Genomic DNA, 8,433 nt, shown 5'->3' on the forward strand with positions numbered 1-8,433 from the left:
TCTTTGAGAACATTGGTGATTAGTGATTGGTGTTTAGGAACATTGATCATTTTTGACTGGTCTTTGGGAACGTTTGGTGATTAGTGGTGCTCACTGGGAACGTTTGATGATCAGTGATTGGTCTTTGGGAACATTGATCAATGATATTTTGATTTATAATCTCAGACTTTATCAGCATTATCACCCCAAAAAGTGTTGGACTTCACCATGAACTAGGGGTGTGGCCTATTGATTGACAAGCTGTCATAACTAATCAATGTGCTCCTATATCCAAAACATACCCTTTCACATACATGGAAACAAAACAAATATTGAGAGAAAAAGCTTGTTTCTGTTATTGTATTGAAATAAAGAGAACTTTCAGAAGGACACTACAATGTGTAAGTTATAAAAAATAATTTTTATACAAAATAATTATTTACGGGCAGCACGGTGGTGTAGTGGTTAGCACTGTCGCCTCACAGCAAGAAGGCCCGGGTTCGAGCCCCGTGGCCAGCGAGGGCCTTTCTGTGCGGAGTTTGCATGTTCTCCCCGTGTCCGCGTGGGTTTCCTCCGGGTGCTCCGGTTTCCCCCACAGTCCAAAGACATGCAGGTTAGGTTAACTGGTGACTCTAAATTGAGCGTAGGTGTGAATGTGAGTGTGAATGGTTGTTTGTGTCTATGTGTCAGCCCTGTGATGACCTGGCGACTTGTCCAGGGTGTACCCCGCCTTTCGCCCGTAGTCAGCTGGGATAGGCTCCAGCTTGCCTGCGACCCTGTAGAACAGGATAAAGCGGCTACAGATAACGAGATGAGATGAGATGAGATGAAGTTAAACTATATAATGTTTATCAGCGCTGTTTGGTCAGTTAAATGGGTGAGTTGAAATTCTTCTGTGTTTTTTTTTAAATGGCAGCGTTCCACTTTACGCCTGTGAAAAGCAGTAACTAACAGGATTAAAGAAATCTGAGTCCTGCAGAGAGATTCCCCTTTATTAGATTCCTTAAGTGCATGTAAACGTGCTCAGAGAATTATTTACAAAATCAGATTTTTTTTTTCCAGTTATCAGATTATTTTAAAGCGACTGTTGTTGCCTGTGTGAACGCTAATGTGTACAAGTTTGGAGGTCATGATTACGACATGTTGTGCGGTTTTGGTCAGAAAATGGACGGAGTGAGAAAATGTGGTGTTTTTTAAATTTGTATATTATACGGACGCGAGTGTTTTACTGGGAAATACACTACTGGTATTTTTTTCATCCGAGCTCCATCTGGGACATGAAGAACCAAAACCGTGACATAAATCTCTATCTGTCATTCGTGAGGAAATCGATGCATTGTTTTGATAAATTTGGAGACTTTTTGTTTGTGAATGTGTCGATATAATGAAAAAAAATCACACATTGGCTTGACGATATGAAGTTTATCTTCTTGTGTTGAAATACTCACATTTTTCATATGAAATACATCGCAGATCTGAATCACATACACTACCGTTCAAAAGTTTGGGGTCACTTTGAAATGTCCTTATTTTTGAAAGAAAAGCACTGTTCTTTTCAAAGAAGATCACTTTAAACTAATCAGAAATCCAGTCTATACATTGCTAATGTGCTAAATGACTATTCTAGCTGCAAATGTGTGGTTTTTGGTGCAATATCTCCATAGGTGTATCGAGGCCCATTTCCAGCAACTCTCACTCCAGTGTTCTAATGGTACAATGTGTTTGCTCATTGCCTCAGAAGGCTAATGGATGATTAGAAAACCCTTGTACAATCATGTTAGCACAGCTGAAAACAGTTGAGCTCTTTAGAGAAGCTATAAAACTGACCTTCCTTTGAGTAGATTGAGTTTCTGGAGCATCACGTTTGTGGGGTCGATTAAATGCTCAAAATGGCCAGAAAAATGTCTCGACTATATTTTCTATTCATTTTACAACTTATGGTGGGAAATAAAAGTGTGACTTTTCATGGAAAACACAAAATTGTCTGGGTGACCCCAAACTTTTGAACGGTAGTGTATTTAAACAATTTTGGCTGGCTTTGGGTGGTCTATCAGATATATTCCATTCAGCGAGCATGATACTGAATGAGTCAAAGACGAGTAGCTGAATGGAATATATCTGATAGACCACGAAAAAAAGCCAGACATTATTATTATTATTATTATTATTATACAGACACATTCCTTTCGGGAGGGCGGCACGGTGGTGTAGTGGTTAGCACTGTTGCCTCACAGCAAGAAGGTTCCGGGTTCGAGCCCCGTGGCCGGCGAGGGCCTTTCTGTGCGGAGTTTGCATGTTCTCCCCGTGTCCGCGTGGGTTTCCTCCGGGTGCTCCGGTTTCCCCCACAGTCCAAAGACATGCAGGTTAGGTTAACTGGTGACTCTAAATTGAGCGTAGGTGTGAATGTGAGTGTGAATGGTTGTCTGTGTCTATGTGTCAGCCCTGTGATGATCTGGCGACTTGTCCAGAGTGTACCCCGCCTCTCACCCGTAGTCAGCTGGTATAGGCTCCAGCTCACCCGCGACCCTGTAGAATAAGATAAGCGGCTATGGATAATGGATGGATGGATTCCTTTCGGGTGTTCAGTGCATCTTTCTCTTTCAAAATTCTCTCAAAATCTTCCGTATTTAATGAAGCAAACCTGGCGGCCATGTTTGTTTACAAATTGTCCCAGTTGCTCACTAGCACGGAAGTTTTACGTCTCCGACGTGTGACGTCATGTCTTGACAACCATGCGATATCATAAACCATATTCAACGCTCATTTTCCACTGGGTAGAGTGACGTAATACACACAGGATAAGCGATATGCTAACAATACTGCATGCTATCAAACCAAATGAGTGAAACCTGCTAGAAGGGAATAGAACACGTTTTTATTCCATGAAAAAGTGTCCTGTATGGATAATAATTCCCGATCTTTCACTCTGATGATGTCACTCCCAGTGTTTTCCTGCTGACTAGATGTTGTCAAAATGGTGAACCAGTTCAAAATGAAAATTCTTTTGATTAACTTGCATTTTTTTTGTGTGTGTTTGTGGATGTGTCCGTATAATATAAAGAACATCACGAAGAAATGAAGTTTATCTTTTCGTGTTGAAAATATTTTCACTCGGTCACTTCATTCACTCGTGAGATCAACATTCACCACTCAAACTTCATATGGGCAATTCCATGTAAATGTCAACCTCACCATGCAAAAATAAAGCAACATGTAATACATCAAAACCACTCCCAGAGATCTCACCTAGGCCTGTATTTTACAGATGTGAATAAGTTGAACCAATTTGTAACCAACCTAATACGTCACTGTCAGTCTTTCTTTCTTATAATGTAAAACCCCAAGCTAAAATCAACTTTGATCATGTACAATTCTATATTATTGCCACAAGCCACAGAAATGTATGCTAAAATCCACAAAACAGCAAAACAATAGCCATCCTAAATATTATTTAAGAACTTTGATAGTTTTAGCTGATATTTAGAGAGTTTTTCAAAGGGTTATGGTGGTTAAATTGCTGATTTTCTAAACATATGCCATGTCTATTTCAGACGCGTCACATCCGTAACGGAATTTCGTCACATCCATAACGCTGACTTTTCCTTCCGAAACTCTGCATGAAATACAAAATATTTTAAACAAAGATTTTTTTAATATTCACCTTGGACCCCTCTATCAAATGGATATCTCCATTTCGACATTAGGTTTACAATTTCACAGAGTTTGATAAAAATGTACAGTCACCCAAGAAAAGTGATACTTTTTCTGTCACATCCATAACGCATCTTTTATTGGCATTTTCTGGCATGCCCTAGATGTACTATGGGAATTGTTCTTGTTCCATCACTTCTCCAGTATGGTACAGCCTTAAAATATGCAACACCTGTTTAAATACTGGGAGACAATAAAACATGCACTGGGTCATTTGTTGCCATTTTGAGTTCAAGTGTCACGTCCATAACGCTGGAATTGCTCATATCTTCACACAATCATGTAACATCTTGTATATCTGAAGCCAGCCTGGCTTTTGTGTTATTGATGCCCACAACTCCGAAAGTCTGGGCTTTGTAGGAAAAACATGAGTTCTCGAGTTGTAACTATGACTTTGTGGTATCGTTCCTGTACTTATGGTATTTTTGACAGGACTCAAAGGCAGTGAGCTCTGATGTCGGGCATAACAACGGGAATTTTTTCAGTAGTCTGGAAGTATGTAAATGTGTGCAGATTGTTTTTTTTCTGACTCTCTAACACATTAGCAAAGGTGACCGCGAGCTAAAGGGACGTTGTTGTAGATACCGGATCTTTCAGGTGAATATATTGTACATCTAAAGGTAATTTAATACCATAAAGAGCGCTGACGGAGCTTTAAAGTGACATGGAAAAGTACCGTGTGGTGCCTTGGTTTATATCATTCTGTGATGTGCTGCCTTTGTTTTGTTTCTGATGTTGTTTTACACACGACTGATCTGTGATGCACCAATTTTCTCCCAGATGCTTCTTCCTTCTTCCTTAGTTGGTTCTCAGGGAGCTGTGGTGTGGTGGGGGTGATGTTTCCTCCCCTTGGGATGCACAGAGATGAAGGTGTGTGTGATGTGTAATTGAGTCCCATCTGTCTCGTTTTCTAAAGACTTTGAGATGATGGACTTGTTCAGTGTGTTGTTGTTGTTTGTAACCTCGCTAATCTCTGCCGCTAATCAGTACGAACAACACACACTTAATATACAAGGAAGGGTTTCCATATGAAAGCACATGTAAGCGTTTAAAGGAGCTCTATTTAAAACAAACAAACATAAAAAGGATAGGTTAGGGTTCGGTTGTAATCAGTTTTAGAAATATTGGCACCCTTGGTCAAAATGGGCAAATTTTTTTTTTTAAATTTCACACTAAAAATATGAGTGTGGTGTTGATGTAAGTTTTAACTAAAATAAATTATACACTCAGTGGCCACTTTAATAGGAACTTGTTGTTGAGTCTAAGATCCCTATTCTTGGCTGCAGGAGTGGAGCTCAATGTGTTCTTCACTTTCTGTTGCATGCTGAGATGCTTTTCTGCTCACCACGGTTGCAAAGAGTGATTGTATGAGTTACTATATCCTTCCTGGCAAAAAACAAACAAACAAAAACTTGAACCAGTCTGTGCTGAGTTTCCCAAAAGCATTGTAGCACAAAGATCATCATTAAATGGTAGAGCGAGCAGCACAATGAACACTCACTCTCGTAGTTAAGATGCTCTTAGCGTTAAGAGGCTTTTGGGAAACACACCACTGTCCATTTCCCTCTGACCCTCTTTTATCAACAAGGCATTTGTTTCCACCCACAGAACTGTCGCTCACTCACTCAATGTTTTTTGTTTTCGGCACCATTCTGTGTTGTGTGTGAAAACCCCAGGAGGAGATCAGCAGTTTCTGAAATACTCAAACCAGTCCATCTGGATCAAACCAACACCCATACCACAGTGAAAGAAAGTCACACTGTGAGATCACAATTGTTCCCGTTCTGATGTTTGAACATTGTGAACATTAACTGAAGCTCTTGATTTGTATCTGTGTGATTTGATGCATCGAGGGATCGGCTGATTAGAGAACTGCAGGAAACAGTGTTCCTAATAAAGTAACTGGTGTGTGTGTGTGTGTGTGTGTGTGTGTGTGTGTGTGTGTGTGTGTGTACTTTAAAAAAAAAACAGAAAAATTGTAATATTATTCATGCCAATTTCTAGAGGTGCCAATAATTGACAAGTTTTTTTAATCAGTTTTTTAAATATAAATTTTTCACTTTAATGTTTAGATTTCTCTTATTTTTAGATTTTCCGTGTGAGATTAAATTAATTATCTACAAAGAAATGTTCTCATACTGTTTGTTTGTTTGTTTGTTTGTTTGTTTGCTTAATGACAGTTTGAATGTTTATTTATCAGTAAAGTATCTCTTAAACCCCAGTGCTGCACAGTTTCAAGCTTTATTTGTTTATATATATATATATATATATATATTTGTTTTTAAATCTATTTTTATTGAGCTAATTTCTAAATAAATATATTCAACAAATAAAAAAGGTTGCAAGATTGAAAAGTAAAAAGTAAACAGGTTATAAAATTGTTTACAAAGAATGAAAGACAGGTTAATTAATTGTATTTTTAAATGCTTTAATTACTTTGAGGAGAAAAAGATGAAGGAAAAAAAACTTTTCTACCTATCTTTACCCAGGGTGCCAATAATTCTGCAGCCGTACAGACTGTATCTGCATTGTGATTTTTCTTTTAACTGATTCAGCTCCAGATTGAGGCACAAATTGTGTTTATTTGACTGATATAGGTTTGTGTGGTAATTAATTGTTTTAATTAAGGTTAATGGTGTGATGGCGGGGCTTGAGCTTTGTGGAGGCGGGTTTTATTTGGTTTGCAGTCTGTAGAGCTTTAAGGTGATTACAGTCGATCAGATCTTCCTCAGTGTCACTGATGTGATGATGTATTCCCAATCCTCGCTCCCTCACTTCCTCTAAAAGCACTCCGTCTCTCAGTGATGGACAAAGACCTCATATCCGGCCTGTCGGAGCTTTCCTTTCAGATGGATCGATACCCGGAACGCTTTCCAGCTCCTGCTCTGCCTTCACAAACCGCTGTGTGGACAAACAGGAAGCACAAGTGTGTGTAAAAGCATCACAGTGAAGCATGAGGGGGCGTGGCTATGGTTTAATGGCCTGCTGAGGGGATGTACGAGGCATAACGCAGCCCTGGAAGGGTTATAGGGTCAAGCTGGAAGCACAGTGGAGGAGTCAAACTCTGACATGCTGGATTTTTCTTCAGGGTGTGATGGGGCGTCCCGGATATCACCACGTCGCTGCTCTTCCATTACCTCACACTACAGGAGAGGCTTATTGTTCCTGATGTTCATATTCAGGCCCAGCGCTGGGCATTTGTCAGCCACTATAAAATCATTCCAAAATTGGGCTGATCCCGGATTCAGGAGTTAGACGATAATAACAGCACTGTTTATACCACGATGATTTACCAACAAAAATAATATTTAAATTATTATTAACATGAACGGAGCGGCACGGTGGTGTAGTGGTTAGCGCTGTCGCCTCACAGCAAGAAGGTCCGAGTTCGAGCCCCATGGCCGTGAGGGCCTTTCTGTGTGGAGTTTGCATGTTCTCCCCGTGTCCGCGTGGGTTTCCTCCGGGTGCTCCGGTTTCCCCCACAGTCCAAAGACATGCAGGTTAGGTTAACTGGTGACTCTAAATTGAGCGTAGGTGTGAATGTGAGTGTGAATGGTTGTCTGTGTCTATGTGTCAGCCCTGTGATGACCTGGCGACTTGTCCAGGGTGTACCCCGCCTTTCGCCCGTAGTCAGCTGGGATAGGCTCCAGCTTGCCCGCGACCCTGTAGAACAGGATAAAGCGGCTAGAGATAATGAGATGAGATGAGATTAACATGAACTGAAACCGTTTATTTTTACATTTAATGTCGTAGAATGTCCACGAGACAAATTAGTTCTCATTATTATTTACATCATAACTGCCATAAACATTGGTTTATCTCTGTGTGTGTGTGTGTGTCTCTCTCTCTCTCTCTCTCTCTCTCTCTCTCGGTCTCTATCTGTTTCTTTCTTTTTCTCTCTTTCTCAGTCTCCATCTGTTTCTCTCCTTCTCTCTCTGTGTCTCTCTTTCTCTCCCTCTGTCTCTCTCTCCTCTCTCTCTCTGTCTGTCTCTCTGTCTGTCTCTCTCCTTCTCTCTCTGTGTCTCTCTTTCTCTCCCCCTCTCTCTGTCTCTCTCTCTCTTGCTTGTCATTTTACCAAGAAAGTAGAGACTGTAAACTTCTCTGTTCTGTTCACTTTCCTGTGCTGATAAACTTCTCAGAGCACTGTGACTGTTACAAAGCTCCTACCGTAGATGTTAAATAAATGTCTCTTAATATATAATAAAGGTTTTTAAAATCTGTTTATTATTAGTCTTTGATGTTATGTGGCGTGTCCGCTGTTTAAGTCCTTGTGTATGAGCTGTTACTATAGCAACGATAATGTGAGAACAAGTGCATTAATATTAACCTGTTGTTCATGGTACTCTGTATGTGTGTGTGTAGATCATTTGTGTAAGACTTTGGGTGTGTGGGTGAAAAGTCTTATCCCCTCTCCACAGAACTGACTGTAAACGTGTGTGTGTGTGTGTGTGTGTGTGTGTGTGTGTGTGTGTGTGTGTGTGTGTGAGACTGTATGTTTTCAGTTTTTCCTCCATAATCCATTTCACATTCAGAATTTTTAAAAGAATTGCTGCTGTTCACACTCCTGATGGAAAAGTTGAATCAGAACATCCATCCATTATCCGTAACCACTTATCCTGTGCAGGGTCATTGTATATTTTCCTCCAAGACAAAAAAATCGCAGCTTGCCACGTTACCAAGAAGCGTAAACTCCTCTGTCCTGAAGACGTCAGAGTTCTTCTGACACTGGAGACTCCTTCCATA

Source organism: Neoarius graeffei, chromosome 24 (genome assembly GCF_027579695.1).
Source record: "Neoarius graeffei isolate fNeoGra1 chromosome 24, fNeoGra1.pri, whole genome shotgun sequence".
Taxonomy (NCBI): domain Eukaryota; kingdom Metazoa; phylum Chordata; class Actinopteri; order Siluriformes; family Ariidae; genus Neoarius; species Neoarius graeffei.